Genomic DNA, 17,917 nt, shown 5'->3' with positions numbered 1-17,917 from the left:
CCTGATTTTATTTTCCACTATCAACGGCATACCTTCCTCTTTATAATGAAATAAACATCCGATCATTTATATTAAAAAATAACATTTTTCTTTGAATATCAAAATCACATCTCTGATTGGAAAACCCTTTTTCTGTTACTAGTCGACAGTACCAACTTGTATTTTGTTTTTGCACTTTAGCTTATCTGTAAACGGTAATTTTCAATATTTTTATTGATTATGGCTTGGTTCAAAAACTTTTGGGGATTTATAACACTAAAAACTAGAGCCTTTAAGAAAATATTTTGTAGTAAAAATTATGAAGATAATTAAATTGAAATACTGTCTGACTTATAACTTTTCCAACTTTTCCAACCATACCTCATTTATGAAAATTGGATTAGTAAATTTTGACTTATTTAAGGTTTCAATACTTTAGCCTCAGTACGACAGAGGACGCTTAAAGTGCTAAGGATCCCCCGCCATCCAATTTCCAAATTCATAACGGTGATCACCGGTCAATAGGTGATCGGTACTTATGCGGAGAAGTTTGAATTTCCGTACAACCTCCATTGAGGAATGGGGGTGGGGGTGGCGATCCTGCAGAGAAAGAGACTGTTGAACACTTTCTTTGCAAATGTCCGGGTCTGGTTGCAAGGCGCTTGAGGTCCTTAGCGTGTCATTCGGGGATAGCCTTAGGCAGTCCTCCAGCCTAGATCCCGTTTCTCTCCTCCACTATACCAACATCACTATTTGGCTGTATATGGTTTTTCTTCCTTTAAGTTGTGAAAATTTTCGAAGGTATTGGTCTGATTTGGCATTGATGTAGAGTTTTTAAAGATACACCATTTTCGCAGTGAGTTTTAAAAATTATAATAAGATTTTCTTTTTAGTAAATCATAGGCTTTCTACTCAACAATCAAACTCTGGACAGTTTTCAAAACGAAATACTGGAATCAAACAAATTCAAACTAGAAGGACCCTCTACGTGTATTTGCATATGGATTTGTGCATGTTTCTAAGTCAAAGTTAAAGCCGTGTGAGCTAGTTTCTGATATGATACTTCAACTTGTTTTGCTTTGAATTTTCTTATCAGTGATTGTTATGCGGTTTGCATATTTACATATTTTCGTACATATGCACTAATATACAAGAGTTTATATGCCTGCATTTGTGTGGGTCTGTATGATCATTTATTATGGCAAGATTTATTGGTTAAATGCTCGTGCCATAAGTGATTTTAATGTGTTAATCAATGAACATTAATTGGAGCAAAACATGCTTCTGAGCGTAATCACATTAGTAGTAGATATTTTATAGGCTGAGTGTAAAAGGAAAAACATCTGGCACACGCATCAGTTTATGCATACATCCGAGTATGTATATAATTACTAGGTCAACCAAAAATTTACCCTAGCATTTTTTCTTACACTTTATCACAAAATGCACAAAATGGAAATGCTAATTGTAAAAAGATAAATCGTTTTGGCCATATTTGTTATACAATTTATTCATACATAAATTAATTTTTCTCCAAATTTGCGAAATACTCCTTCAATTGATGTGGCATCCAGTTACCTGTTACCTGCTTTATGGACCATTCCCATCGCGTGCAAACGTTTACCGACGGTTGATCTGTCAACATCCAACTGTTCAGACATATCATCAAGGGTTCGATATGCGTCTTCATCCAATAATTGTTGTTGTTGAGTGTCTTCGAACTTGCACTTGCCAAGCGTCGAAACTACTCTTTTCAAGTTGTATTTGATGGAGGGTGATTACCGTAAATATTGATCAATATACGAGACGTTTCAGCTGCACTTTTCTTTAAAAGGTAATAATGAAGCATGACGGGAAAATGCTATTTTTTTCGGGACGAACGTAGACATTTTTGACGTCAGATAAAAAAAGGATCTTCACGCTTCGAATGGATATCAACTACTGCGATCGAGACCTCACATATACACCTTCAAATCTCCAGTATATTTCTAGAGCGAACACAAAAATAGTATCAGCAGCAACACGTCTTTTACGAGGGTGGAAACTTATTTCATACCCAATAGTTATGTTGATACTGACAACTCTAAATTTTATCTTTCCACGGAATGAAATGAGTTCAAACGTATTTCCAAAACGGATGACGTGCCGATCAATCTGTGCGTTCAGAGAACCAAATTTTTATCGAAACGAAACTATATGTATGCCAGTTTGTGTTGAAAATTCGAGACGTTGGCTTATTAGTGGGCAACCCTTACACATTACTTCCGTCGACGAACTCCTCATACCGGCGACAATATGCCTGCATTGGATAAGAACATGTAATTCAATGCTGGCAATAACTCAATATTTTGTAGACTAAAATTTTTTGGCTGATCTTTGATTTCAACAAAGAGTTGCTTTATGTCACGTTCCTGGGCACAAATAATCGATATTCTCTGTACTAATTTCGATAATCATATGATTAGCCTTCTTATGGATGTTAATGGTCATTTGGTTCTTTTATGGTATTTAACTTAATTTGAGGCTGTCTTTGGTACTTCGATGTTATGCGTTTAAGCCCGAAATTATACATATACCTCGAATTAGTAATATCTGTTCCATTTGTGAGATAGCGACAAAAATATCAGTAAGTTCTTGAAAAATTCAGTTGCCTGTATATTCTGTTGTTGAGCCTTAAAGTTGTACACCAAAAGAAATTAAAGTTTCTTAAATTTGCAGTATGTTTTTAGGAAACCTTATTAAGCTACAGACCGAAATTAGTGTTCGCATTCCCCGCAGTCGAGTGGATTACGCGATTTTGGTCGAATTTAAAAAGCGCGCCAGTCGTTTCTTTCTCGTGCTAACCGGCGCTAGTTGAACACACCAAGTGAAGCCAAGTCCTTCTCTACCTGATCTTTCCAAGGCAGAGGAGGCTTTCCTCTTCCTCTGCTACCCCCAGCTTATACCACATCGAATACTTTCAGAGCTGGAGCGCTGCGCTAGGTATGTATATGTCATCGTAAAGCTCATACAGCTTATCGTTCCATCGCCTCTGTCAAGAAAAAATCTTTTCTCCATTTGCAAGAAAACGTCAACACTTACGTAGAAGAAGCTCGCTCAAGCACGTAACAAAATTGTGTGTGTCAATTTTGCATGTCTATACTATACGAGTACATATACTATATTTAGTTCTAGGTCATCGGCATGGTCCGGCTTTATAAGTGGCGAAGGATACACGCTTATGCTGTTACAACAACAACTGTAACAATATATGTACTTATGTATTAGAGCGTCTCACAAAAACAGTTGCGTAGTTTTCACCGGAATTATAAAATTCATTATATTATTTGCGAAAATATTAATGGATCGATTTGAAAATATTTCCAGAAAATCTCAATTTTATAAATAAAATTAGTTTTTAAACAAGTTTTTTCCAAAAATCATAAAACTGTTTAAAATTTGTATCAACAGAATCAAAGTAATGAGATTTATGCAGGTACTATCAAATCAGTTCAGCTCACGTAAATCTTGATATTTTTCCAAAATATTTTAGGGGATGTCTTAAAATAAAATAAATATTATAATTCCAAAGAACAGCATCGGTTTTCGGCAGACTGATGCACGCTAATGTACATATATACATATACATATTTACAAATTGAGAATGCATTGACATTTTTTGTGAACAATTTTTTGTTAAAAATTTGTTAAAAATTTCAATTTATTTGCTTGGAAAGGCATTATTTTCTATAGAAATATCACTAGCATTGTTTTTCTAGAAGTTACAGTACACGCCAAATTAGAATTTTTAATAAATGCAGTCAAAGGTCGAATATTAATATTAAACCTCCAAGTGAAGTTCCATAAAAACTAACTCCCGTTCAAGGGTGGCATGTGGCGGCAGGGGTTTCAAAATTTTGAAATAGTCGAGGCAAGCCTCTATAAATTTAATAGCATAATTAATAATTCATCGTTGGTTGGTGCTTCACTACCATTCGGTAGCGCTCGGGCTCGAAATTCTGGATATGAAACACCAATCGATAGAAAAAGCTTTTTTCAATCGGTCGCTTCTCGGTTGGCAATGGGGCACCGCCCTTGCGCATTTCTGCCATGAAAAGGCTCTTCATAAAAAAACATTAGTCATTCGAAGGTGACATAAAACTATAGGTACCTCCATTTGCGGAAAACAGAAAAATTGCCCAACGCAATTTGGACTCAACCAAATACGCAAAAAAAGGTGTAGGCGCCAATTATATTTACAAATAATCAATTGGAGGAGCCCCTTAATCAGAGCTCATTCAGTAGCCACCCTGAATTTTTCTTTCAATCCGAAAATATTATAAGTAAATTAAAATTAATATTCTCTCATCCACAAACTCACCTTTAAAATTTATTTTTACAGCTTCGTGTTATTGGCTGAGCTAATAATAATTACCTTCACGTGTCAAGTTCAATTTGTAATCTAAACTTATTTAATATTTCTTAATCTAAAACAGTTGGCTTTTTCGTTCGAAATAAAATCGTTGTTTTGGTTTTTTTGTAAAGTAGGTACACAATAATCACAGATACACATAATTTGTTATTGGGGTTTTTAAATAATTTTGTTTTTCAGTTTTAATTATGTTTTTTTGCATTTTTTTAGTAAAATTTTTTTGGTTTAGTTAACTTGGATTTAGTTAGGTGTTTACACTAGTCGCACTATTATCATCATTACCGCAGAAAAAACGTACTCCATTACTATATGCGTTAATTTATGATCGAGCGCTACAATTTGTTAAACTGTATGACTTACATCTTCAAAAGTTTCCGATGAAGTGTCAGCGAAATCTTTCCTGAGTATTAATTGAGGGCAGGCGCTAAGCCAGAATAGCCTATCTCATTGCAAAAGAAAATACAAAAGTTTTTTATGCAAGTGTGCCTCTACATATATGTATGTATGTATAGCGTGGTTTGGTTGTTGGAACACTAAAATATCGCTACAGGTTTATGCTGTTGAAAAATTCATTTGTGTTTGATATGGCGTCAAATCTTCAAATATCCCAAATTCCAAGTTTTTTTAGATTACTTTTCACGGTGAGGAGCCAACTTTATGTATTATATATATTTCTACTATTTTTACTATTGAACTACTATTGAAGAGGTTCTCATAAAAATCCATTAGTACTAAGCCGCATGCTGGGAAGTTCAGTTTAAAGAATTGTCCAGGATGTGTGTACTATATTGCAATTATTATTTTAATCTATAGTAAAATTTTTTCTGCATTTATGTATATTAATCCACTGCATTGTATCTGCCTAATTTTTTTTTTAAGAACATAATGAAAACCCATAAAGTAAGGTCTTAGAAATGTGTAGAAAACGGCCGAACTCTATTTTTTTAGTCCAAAGTCGAATCGAACCCGATGTACAAAATGCAGTGGTGTGGTCAACATCAGACCGGTGATTGGCTCTTAGAGATTTGCTGACATAACCAGGGCTATGGCAGCACTTTTTTTGCGACAGAGGTTGGCTGAGAGATTGTGTTGATGATATGTATATGGAAAAAATCAAGGCAGCCATTGCTCATGTTACTTCGTTGCCGTCCGAACAACGACTGATTGGACGAGTGTGTGAAAACGTGTGAAATAGAAATGAGCGGGAAGAATTATGCTGGCGAATCCCTGGTGACGTGACAGTCGAAGTTACTTTCACAATTTTGGTTCGAATGGCCCAACTTGGTAATATATCATCCTTGTAACTTCGACCAATTTGATAAATGTTACACCGAAACCGAACCGATTTTTCTCGTTATTTTTCCTACAAAGTAATTCCGTTATTCTTTGTAAGCAGTTCTAAGTAAATTAGTCAACGTTTTATTTTCTTTAATTAGTTAATGGTACTGATAAAAAAATTAAAAAAATTTCGCAATAAAATGGCCGAAATACAAGATCATACTTGGAAAGGTTATGCGGCCGCCGTATCCGAATGCTTGGTGCGTGACTACCATTCGGAATTCACAGAGAGAACGTAGGTTCGAATTTCGGTGAAACACCAAAAATAAGAAAAATATTTTTCTAATAGCGGTCGCCCCTCGGCAGGCAATGGCAAACCTCCGAATGTATTTTTGCCATGAAAAAGCTCCTCATAAAAATATCTGCCGTTCGGAGTCGGCTTGAAACTGTAGATCCCTCCATTTGTGGAACAACATCAAGACGCACACCACAAATAGGAGGAGCAGCTGGGCCAACCACTCAAAAAAGGGTGTACACGCCAATTATATATACATATATACTTGGAAAGGTTCATAAATTATTGAACAAAGTAAGTAAAAAAATGATTGGGAAAATTTGCTGAGGCCGAAACAAAATTCTATGGTCGTATTTTCGAAAAGGTTCATAACTTATTGAACACAAAGAAGTAAAGAAATGCTTAGCAAATTTTTGCTGAGCCCGAAACGAAGTTGTATGGCCGAGCAATGCCGAATTTGTTTTTTTTTAACTCATTGCACATTAAACATATAGCAGCAGTAGGACTGCAATTTTTTTTATTTATTTGGGCTCTTAATTTTCAAATTTTGTTGAAATTGCACTAATTGTCAATCTTTTTTTATGGAGTTTTGCATTCTAAGGAACAAAAACAAAATATGTATTGTACATTGCTCTTGTTCTTTTTGCTCTACTTCTGCTAACCGTTTAATGTGCCGTGGGTTAACTTTAAATTTTACTGTGGATTGTTGACATTTGAACACTTCTGTGCATAGGCTGTTCGCAGAGTATCGATATTAGATGATAAATTAAAGCCATGCGCTTGATTGACTATTCGAACGAGTTGAGTAATTAATTGCTCAGGTACTAAATTGGCGAAGATTGTGATTACTCAGGACTACTCTCACTTGAGTAATTTGAAAAGGGCTAATTAAACATATTTCATTTCTTGATTTATTAAAAGCAATTATTTCTTTCCAAAAGAAAAGAAAGTTACTAAATATTAATATGTTTCAAAAATCAAAGAAAATTTTGAAGTAATGATCGAACGTGAATGGGCAAGGAGCTGAAGATATAATAAATTCGTTAAAATATCAATGTATTTCTTACATTAATCATTATTTATTTATTTAGAACTATGACATTCAAATTAAAAAAAATATTAATTTTAAAAAATAAATTTTAAAAATAATATGCGAATGGCACCAACATTCCAAAAATCGCATAAAATTGTCATCTCAGCGTATACTTTGGCTTCTTGACAATCAAAGGCGGGACTTTCGATTCCCAAAAAATAATAAGAACTCATAGTTTAATGAAAGTATGAGTAAAATATATATGCAAAATATGTTTAAATTTTTTTCTCACGCCTTTCATGACATAACTGCATACCTATGTATTTATTTTTACGCCCATGCTGCTGACAATTGTTAACGTAGAGTGCGCAATTAAAATAAGAGCAGTTACAATAAAAAAATACACCTCACAAATCGGGATTCTCCAATAGGCTTACGAATATTCCGCTTACCGGCTTCCTATTGGCTGATTTATTTTTATTTTGTATATTTGTTATAACTTCATACATACCTATCGTTCATGTAGCGCAAGAGTGTCATAATTCAAAAAACCAAAGTGTTGAGGAAAACAGCTACAAAGTTTCCAATTTACTACGCCTGCCTAGGTGAAAGTGTACTATTTTTTCATCCAATGAGAATAGATATCGCCATGCATTTTTTATGTAACATAAAATGAAAGCTTGTGGTCATTTCTGCATACTCATCTAAAACAAATTGTTTTTGGATTATGACACTATTGAAGTATATAAATGCACATACAGCATGTTTTCCACAAAGATTATTTCAAATAAACAAATTATATAGGTATGTATAAAAATGTGTATTTTTAAAAATACGACTACTTGAAATTAACTCGCTTGAGTGCAGATGAACCAGAGTATTTAATAATAATAAAAGTAATTTATTTTTCAACTCAGGGTTTATACTCTTTATTGACGATTGTCACACGCCGCGGTGTACGAGTATAGTCTTCCGTCTGTGCCTTTTTGTTTTTCTCATGTTGTACATCTATGGTATGTATGTATGTGTGCATGTATTTATTTACTGAAAGCTTTGATGACGATTCTTTTAAAATTCATTGGCCTCAAAGGCATAACCAGCACCAAAAAAATGTCGTATGCTACTGGTGACTTGTTGAAAGCCTTGTACTGTCACGTCAACAACAATGCTTCTAAACAACAAAAACAATTATTATTATATAAGTAGAACTCACTGAGATTGGTTCTTCAGCGTTAATCGCTTCGGAGTATTTAAGTGAGAAAATTATCAGACGTTTTAATAAAAATAAATGGAAACACTAAGAACTATTTATATATGTGTGTGCGTATGTATAATTAAATATAATATCAATCATCTGTATGCTGAGAAATCCATAAATAACCACTTGTAGTGCTATTTTAAGCACCGCAGACTTGTTATTAAATTTTCGCGTCGCTGATAAACAGGGTAATGTGTACTTGCAGACTAGGTGAACCATTAACACTTAATGTGCAAATAAGTATGTTGATAAATATTTGTATATGCGTCAAGTGTAAATATGTTTGCACTTGATTAATCTATTCAACAGTAGTCGCTGTTAATTTGCATCTTTATAGTAGTAGATACATACTTATAGATGTACATACATACTTAATTGCAAATACTCGCATGAATTTGTGTATGTTGTTGTTGTTGTTGTTGTGAGTATATACTTGTGATAAATTAATAAATATCATCATATCATTATTCTATACACTGTTGTCACAAATACTACCAAATGTTTTGGCTTTTGCCAAATCAAGCAGTTGATTGGATGATTTTGGATTACCGAGAGTGGCAAGTATCCATAAATAATAAAATATCACCATCATGTTATTGCCTATAATGAGTTCATCTGATATCAAAATGATAAGTGATGACATTAAGTGACGTAGCCACATAAATAGCTACTTCTACGAGTACATACATTGTAGATATGTATGAACCATAAAGGGTGGACTCGCATTATCTTGACAACAGAACATCAATGATTTTCATAGTGGAAAATTATTACTTAGCGCTGATATATAATATATACAACTACATGATACATTCGCGATCTCTCCCATTTTCTTGTGTATATTATATGTAGGTGAGTTTCAGGTTGAAGTGATTGCCGTTTCGCGTGATGTGTGTGGAAATACATTACGCCCAGCTGCATCTTTGTTATACTATAGGTACTGCGTGTGGCTGTCAATAGTAAGTCTTCGAGTACATTTCTATCCTTAGAAAGGATCAGCGAAGACATTGGTATGGTTCAGCAAATTAAGATTAAATGAATTGGAATTTTTCATTATTTCGATGCCATCAGAACTATTTCCTTTATCTTTCCAATTCTGGCACTGTCTGGCTATCAAACCCAAAAAGAAGTTATAATTTATGAAATTACTGTCACTTTGTAACAGTTATCCGCACTATCTGAACAAGAAATTGGCTTTTGTTCCCCACACCTAAAATGTCACTCATACGACCCGTGCGCCAACACAATTTTCATATGCATACTATTTGCTTGTTTAAAGGTTTGCTGTATATAAAAGGTGATCAGATCGGAGTTACTTTTTCCAATAGGGGGGTTTGACAGATCTCGCGTGACTACTGTTAAACTAAATACATAATTTCTTTTAGTATTTCAGTATACATATTATCTTTCAGTATTTGAGAATGCAGGTTTGAATCTCGGTGAAACCCCGAAATTAAGAAAAACATTTTTCTAATAGCGGTCGCCCCTCGGCAGGCAATGGCAAACCTCCGAGTGTATTTCTGCCTTGAAAACCCCGTTCATAAAAATAGTTGCCGTTCGGCGTCGGCTTGAAACTGTACATCCCTCCATTTGTGGAATAACATCAAGACACACACCACAAATAGTAGGAGGAGCTCGGCCAAATACCCAAAATGGGGGAACGCGCCAATTATATGTATGTATATATATTCATTGACATTTCATCATGGAAATAGTTCCGCCTCAACAATGTTTACTAGTCGTACAATTGTATTACGCAAATCGACGCTATGTGTAAAGTGTTTATCCAGCGCTTAAGCCAATTTATGGTGTTCAGCGATAAGGCCCATTTTTAACTTAATGCCCATAACAATTTTCCGTATTTGGGCTGAAGAGCAAGCCAAAGCTATTCAAAAACAGTCATTACATCCCTTGAAAACACCGTTTGGTGCGACCTATGGGCTGGAAGAATCATCGATCCATATTTCTTCAAAGACGAGGCTGGCGCCAATGTAACAATAAATGGCAAATGTAAGCAACCCTAAATGGCGAACATGCTATCGCGCCAAGATAATCGACTTTTTGATGCCGGAAATTTAAGCCCGTGATCTCCATAACACTTGGTTCCATCAAGACTGGGCTATTTGCTATAAAGCCCATGAAACAATTGATTTACTGAGTCGACGTTTCGGTGAGCAATTTATCTCCCGTCTCGGACCAGTGGTACCACACCTTTGGACTTATATTTGTGGGGTATGTAAAGTCTAAATGCTTTGGGGATAAATCAGCTTCGACTGAAGCATTGGAAGCCAACATCATTAAAGTTATTCTTTAGATACCGAACGAAGTCCTCTAGCGAGTCATTCAAAATTGGTGTTTATGAATGGCCGAATTACGGCGCAGTTGCGGAAGAGATTGTCTTTAAAAAATAATTGTCATGAATGGTTGTACACAAAAATAATAAATATTTCCCAATCAATTTGAGTTTTCTTTGTTTTATTTCAATTTAAACTCCGATAACTCTAAATTGATTACCTTTTATTTATAAGTATAAAAACTGGTATCCGGGATAAGTAAAAAAATAAATCTCGAAATAATAAATTTCTAACATTGAAAATTTTTTTATTCACTAAAAAAGTTATTCAAAAACTAAACTGGATGACGAATTTTGAACCAACTGTTATAAATTAGAATAAAGAAATAAGAATAATGAGTTTCCACTTTATATTAAAACGAAAAGCAGTAACTATATTTTAAATATTTAAATATTAATTTTCAGGAAATCCACATAATTATATAATATGTATATAAAAATAAATAAAAATATATACAATATAATATGTGGGGGAAAAATAATATAAAAATATAATATATAGAATTATGTAGAATACATAATTACGTAAAATAATTTTATATATTTTCATATTTACAAACACTTTCACTTGAAATCATCTTGAGCTTTAGCAAAAATGATATATGTAATTCAAAGGGTTAATAAGGGTCCCAACACTTGCTTGACATAATAGTCAGGTATGAGGGAGTTCGATTGGGTTGTCACTTCTACCTTGTATATGTCTTGGGCGAGATAGTCTTTTCTTGCGCTCCAACCGGTCAATGGGCTTGCAAAAGTCCCTCAACTGATGAATGGCTTTATCTAATTGTCAATGATATTTGTTGGGAATATAATAAATATTTCCTTATATAATTTCGCAGGTAGCTTCCTTGACCTCGCCCTCTCAGTCATAAGGAGTTAACTTGAGGACTGACTTGATCTTTAGGAATAAAAAAGTAGCAGGATTTTATATCGAGCAACGATGTTATGCCTTTTTCCATCAAAAGATCTTATGTAATGACCGAAAAATGAGTCAGCGGGTTGTGATTGTGTAAGATCCGGTCGTTCTCTGTGAGTGAGGTTTGCCATTGCCTGCTGAGGAGCGACCGCTATTAGAAAGAACTTTTTCTTCATTTTGGTGTTTCAGGGAGATTCGAACCTACGTTTTCCGAATTCCGAATGTCATACACATAAACATAATGCACAATTACGAGTAATTGCCGCGAACCTCATCCCGAGTGTCCTGCATTGTCCGATAACTAACTCGCAAATTATTATCACTTCAAACAACATCTACACACTTACAAAAAATTAAAAAAAAAAAAAAAGTAAAATAAAATAACGAAATAAACTTGTGCATCTGGAGCGTTGTAAACAAATTAAATTTGCCACTAATTTAATTAGAGATACTTGTAGAAGCACAAATAAAATTTCTCAACCCGATTAAGCTTGAAAAGTGATTTTCTTGAAAACAAAAAGGGGTCGAAATGATGAGACCATTCGACCTAAACGCATGTCATCGGCGATAAGTGCGGGAATAAAGATTAGATTGGTGATTTTTTCGCACAAACAACAACGCAATGGAATTTATTGCACACGCTGATAAGTATATATACATATACATACATACATATAAAAATATGGCCATGCACGTATGCACTCGTAGTAACATAGGAAGCAAGTGAAGAATAGATCCCTGCAAGACACTGCTCAGCACTCTAGGCGCTGAGGTGTTTCTGTAGATGCAATTTTTTAGTCAATGGTAGAGTCATTATAAGTAGAGAACCACCGAACTTCTATTTTTAAGGCCGAAGTCTAGCCGAAACCAAAACGAACATTTCAAGGGCCCATGTAATAAACGGCCACGGATATTTTAATATTAAAAAAAAGCAAACAAATGTTCCTCAGATTCAGTTACATTAATTTCACTTCTTGTATAATATACATTGTGTACATGTAGTAATTATTTAATAATCAAGGTTGAATAATTTTATATGGAAATTAATCATTGAGTGAAAGAATGAGAAGTAGAAGTTTGCACTTCGACCTTCGCCCATTACTTATCACAACACCTCATCCAAGCACAGCTCCTTCAATAAACCTGGGATAGAGTTGGGCTGGGTTGAGCATATGTGCCTTTCTTCTGGTTATGCCAGAGCGAAATGCCTATTCCTTCATAGTGTAAAAACATCAGTTTGTCTGCATTTCCAGCTTAAAAGTGGCAACTTCAGACAACATAAAGGGTTATAATGTATAATTTAAATCTCGGTGAAGCACTCGGAACTAATGTGCATATGTACATAGGTGAACCACTCTGAAAGGGGACTGGAAAGAAGAATAAGTACTACCGTCAATTAAAGATGGCTTCTTTTAAAATTTGGGCAATTTGATACAATTTGGGGAATTATATACATAAACATTTAAAATAGAAAATGTGGGCTTTGATATCAGTAATCTCTGCTTCTTGGCCGCAGATACTCATTAAGGTAAGTCTTCAATTTGTGTAATTAATATCGCTGTCGTGTGAATGCCAAACGCTGTATTGAATTTTTTTTAAAGGAATACAAATAAAGAAATGTTCGGCCAAAGTTTGGTTTTTATTTTGACTGAAGCCGAACCTAAACCGAACAGAACTTTTGTGGGCGAACATGGTTGAAGCGGGAGCCAAAGTTCGGTCGTTCTCTAATTATAAGCAAAAAGCGGTTCTGGGTCGTACCTTCGTTGACTTCATTCCGCTGGATATCATTTTGAATGGTACTTATTTAGAATTTAAAGGGTCTGCCACGCCCCATTGATGGAAGCGGCTGAGTTTCTAATTTCTTTGTTGCATATTGATTTGGTTTTCTCATTATTCGCCCATACTAGCGCAAACGATTTTCCCTCAATTTCACAATTATTGGTGCCACAGGAGGTAGCTCTCACCTCTGATGTGTTTATTGTTTATTTTGTCCAGTTTTATTACGCACGCAACCCAACGAAGCATTCTCATCCCACTTGGATCCTTTGCTCCTGCTTAGCGGACAGTGGCCAGCATTCAGATTCATACAGAATTGCGGGTCGGACCACAGTTTTATAAATGTCGCCTTTTAGTTTCATCGGCATATTTTTGTCACACAGAACACCTGACATTGGGCGCCAACTTTTTAGCTGGCTTGAATACGGTTACCATCATTAAATGTGATGGTGACGTGCTTTGTTTTCTTTCAGATTATGCGCAATGTATTGTAATGAATGGTAATGACACTTATTTGACATTAAGTTGCGCCCAAGTATTGCTAAATAAAGATATGCTATACGCATAATTTGTGGAACAACTTCAAGACGCACACCACAAATAGGAGGAGGAGCTCGATCAAACACCCAAAAAGGGTTTACGCGCCAATTATATAGGTATATATATATATATATATATGCGCATAAATTATGATCCTGCAAGATTATTTTGATTGCGTGCAATTTCAATTTTGTTAAAAAAGGTGAAATGCTAGGCAGTATTTACAAAATATTCTTAAATATGTATTTATTACTATGAAAAAAAAACTCATGAAATTAGTTTTCAGACAGAAGTAATATCATACATATACGTGCATAATTATTACATTCAAGGTGGTGCATAATTAATTATCCAATTTTGTTTTTTAATAAATTTTTTACTATTTGAAAAAAAAAAAAAAGATTTTGAGGGGTAGAAATATTTATTTTGATTTTTACGCGCTCCACTGTTTGTCTGTTTGTTCTAGTTCACAAGTGTCAAATGTGATTGACGTACGAGGGCATTTGTAAAAATTATAAAGCTTCGCAGGCAGTTGACCTGATTTGAATCTTTTTTATCATCGTTTGACCATATTTTTAATTAACGTATAGGTCTGTTCTGCAAATCAACTGCTATTTACCACTTTGATGCATCTCGATTTAAGCCAATACTACAGGATTAGTATTTTCCTGCCCTTGTCCAATAAGTTAGGAAGTTCGATAAGAGAAAGCGTTGCTACTAGCCTATATTTTTTTTGTTATTTTGGTACACTCTTTCAATCTGGCAATTCATTCAATTCAATCAAATATCATTCACTGACTGAAATTTTATTTTTGGAAGGTTTAAAAGCAAAGGAAACGTATGAATGAATGTTGAAAAGTATAAGGACTTTTCGCCATCAATTAGTACAGTAGAAAGCCTTGGAGTCGATCCACGTCAAGGACGTTCAAAAACAGCAACAACACCAGAAATTGTAGAAAAAATACAGGATATCGTATTCGAAAATCATCGAGTGACTGAAAGATATTTAGTAGAAGCGCTAGGCATCGCATTGGACAGTGTAAGTAATATTTTGATTGTAGTATTGGGTTTAAGATCACTGTGTGCACAATGGGTGCATTTTTGGATGTGAAAGGAATTTTATTTGTGGATTACTGGCAAACTGGTACAACAATAAATTCTGAATAATATTGTAATCTCGTAGACCTGCTGAAGGAAAAAAATAGTGAACAAAGACCCAGTTTGCAAAAGAAAAAAATTCCTTTTCATCTGGACAATGCACCATGTCACAAGAGCATTTTTATAATGGCTAAAATCTATGAATTAAAGTTCGAATTGTTGGAGCATCCACCGAATTCAACTGATTTCGCCCCTAGCGACTTCCATCTTCTTCTAGATCTAAACAAATTCTTGCGTGGAAAGCGTTTTTAATGAAATGATGAGGTCATAAAATCTGTGGAAGCTTATTTGAAGCCCTTCCTGATTCTCACTTCAGGGATGGAATTTATAAATAGAATTTCCTTGAATGAATAATCATACGTCCGTCTTACTAGTTCATCAGCGGTGCAATGCCCCATGCTAACTATACCTGTGGTACTTTGCAAAGCCTGCTCGTTCCGCAAACTTCTGCATTTGGTAGATTCCTTTTGTGTGATTATATGTCGACATTTAAGCATTACGAACAGCAGCTTGGCTGTCAGAGTAAATGGTAAATAATAGGACTATCAATAAGTTCGTGCGGTTTTACAACAGATGGCGTAACTTGATTATTATTCCATCGATCCACATTTCCAAACATTCATTGGAGAGCTACTGTCGTAAGGCACAAACGTCAGTATAAGTTTTTTATTTGAAGCGTAAACAACAATATTTTTACCACACTTGAAAATGTCGAATTTCGTGCCAAATAATGTGTTTTTGCGGGGAATTCTTCTTCATTATTTTAATATGAAGAAAAAAGCAGCCGAAAGTCACCGTATCTTGGTGGAAGTTTATGGTGAGCATGCTCTATCTGAGCGAACGTGCCAGAAGTGGTTTGCACGCTTTAAAAGTGGTGATTTTGGCTTGGAAGACGAAGAACGCGAGGGTGCGCCGCCAAAGTTCATGGATACCGAATTGGAGGAATTGCTCGATCAAGATCCGGCTCAAACGCAAGAAGAGGTTGCAAAAACTTTGGGAGTTGATCAATCAACCATTTCCAAACGTTTAAAAGCCATGGGAATGATCCGAAAGGTAGGCCATTGGGTGCCGTATGAATTGAAGCCAAGAGACGTTGAACGCCGTTTTATGGCATGCGAACAACTGCTTCAACGGCACAAAAGAAAGGGTTTTTTGCATCGAATTGTGACTGGCGATGAAAAGTGGGTCCATTACGACAATCCAAAACGTCGGGCAACGTATGGATACCCTGGCCATGCTTCAACATCGACGTCGGCGCAGAATATTCATGGCCTGAAGGTTATGCTGTGTATCTGGTGGGACCAGCTGGGTGTTGTGTATTATGAGCTACTGAAACCGAATGAAACGATTACGGGGGATGTCTACCGACGACAATTGATGCGTTTGAGCCGAGCACTGCGAGAAAAACGGCCGCAATACGCCGATAGACACGACAAAGTTATTTTGCAATGCTCGGCCACATGTTGCACAAGTGGTCAAAACATACTTAGAAACGCTCAAATGGGATGTCCTACCCCACCCGCCGTATAGTCCAGACCTTGCGCCATCCGATTACTATCTCTTCCGATCGATGCAACATGGCCTGGCTGACCAGCACTTCCGTAATTACGATGAAGTCAAAAAATGGATCGATTCGTGGATTGCGGCAAAACCGACCGAATTTTTCACAAAGGGAATCCGTGAATTGCCAGAAAGATGGGAAAAAGTAGTAGTAAGCGATGGACAATATTTTGAATATTAAATTTGTAACCATTTTACGTCAATAAAGTTTCAAATTTCGAAAAAAAATGTATGTCACTCAGTGCCGAGCGTCCCTCGTTATTGTTATCCATTCGGAAAGACCTTCTACTATACTTAACCACGAAAGCTTAACTTAAGTGAGACATCGTTGAAGCGAAGAGCGTATCTACCATTTCTTGCAGCCTAGAGCCATCCGAAAAAATAGCCGTGGGCTCTGTATACTAGCTCGAGATGGCTGTTATTTTTATGGCTAATTTATTGTATTAACAAAATAGAGTGGAGGAATAGCATAGTTGCATTCATTTTATTTTCAGGAGTCAACATACGCCTCAATCCAAACAAACACGCCCAATTAAAGAGAAACGAAATTGTACAAACCACGGTGATTCATGTATATTGGTGTTATGTAACGGCATTTATTTGAGTGCAAATCAATTATGAAATTAATAATAAAGTAGTCTGTAAAGTTTAAGTGCTCAGCTACCATAGCCGTAGGCTAAATATACTTGCTTTGTAGGAGGAAATAGAATTATGAATAAAATAAAAAAGAAATTTGTAAAGCCAGCCAGCGAAAGTCGTACAACATTCCACTTCCTGTCCTGGACACAAAACACACTTTTTCTGTGCCAAAGCTTTTCTATTCATTTGCTTTGAATATTTATTCCTTTTAGCTTTCATGACCATTCATTCAAGCATTGGGTTAAAGAAAATGTTACATGGTAACAACCCGGATAAGTACAGGGTCCGGCACTCGAAGTGTAACCAACTTTAGACCGCTCGCCGAGAGTAAACGCGAAAAAAGAAAACCAGTAACGGATTTCAAACGTAACAGTGTGATTGCATTATATTTGGCTGGAAAATCACAACCAGCGATTGTTCGTGAGCTCGACCACTTAAAGTAATTAAAGTTTTTGTTTATCTCATCATTACTCGTTACAACGATACTGGTAGAATCGCGAAACATCATGGAAGTGGCCATCAAAACACTGGAAAGTCACGTGAAATCGTTTACGAAGTGACTTGAGCAAAATTCCTGCTGAAGTGCCAATCAAATGGCGATAGAACTGAAAATATCTTACCGTAGCATCCGCCGCATACTGAAAAATGATTTCAAAGTCAAGCCTTACCCTTGGCCGAAAGCGGTCAATTTCAGAACATTGTGTTTTATGACGAGAAAATT

The 17,917-nt window shown here is 35.5% G+C and overlaps 1 protein-coding gene across 2 annotated transcripts in view; it reads right to left on the bottom strand.

The window, feature by feature from the left end:
- The window catches only part of LOC128854917 (neuropeptide CCHamide-2), a 40,633-nt gene that overhangs the window by 17,478 nt on the left and 5,238 nt on the right, over positions 1 to 17,917 (bottom strand). The window contains exon 1 of one of the 2 annotated variants that reach the window (XM_054089376.1): positions 4,340 to 4,784. The exons of the other annotated variant lie outside the window; for it this stretch is intronic. The gene's annotated coding sequence lies outside the window, so the exon portion shown is untranslated. Of the gene's footprint in view, positions 1 to 4,339; positions 4,785 to 17,917 lie in introns of those variants that run through there. 2 annotated transcript variants of the gene reach the window in all.

The sequence above is a fragment of the Anastrepha ludens genome, chromosome 2 (genome assembly GCF_028408465.1).
Source record: "Anastrepha ludens isolate Willacy chromosome 2, idAnaLude1.1, whole genome shotgun sequence".
Lineage (NCBI taxonomy): Eukaryota > Metazoa > Arthropoda > Insecta > Diptera > Tephritidae > Anastrepha > Anastrepha ludens.
The sequence above is the reverse complement of the archived record's forward strand: the minus strand, read 5'-3'. Positions and strand labels throughout refer to the sequence as shown.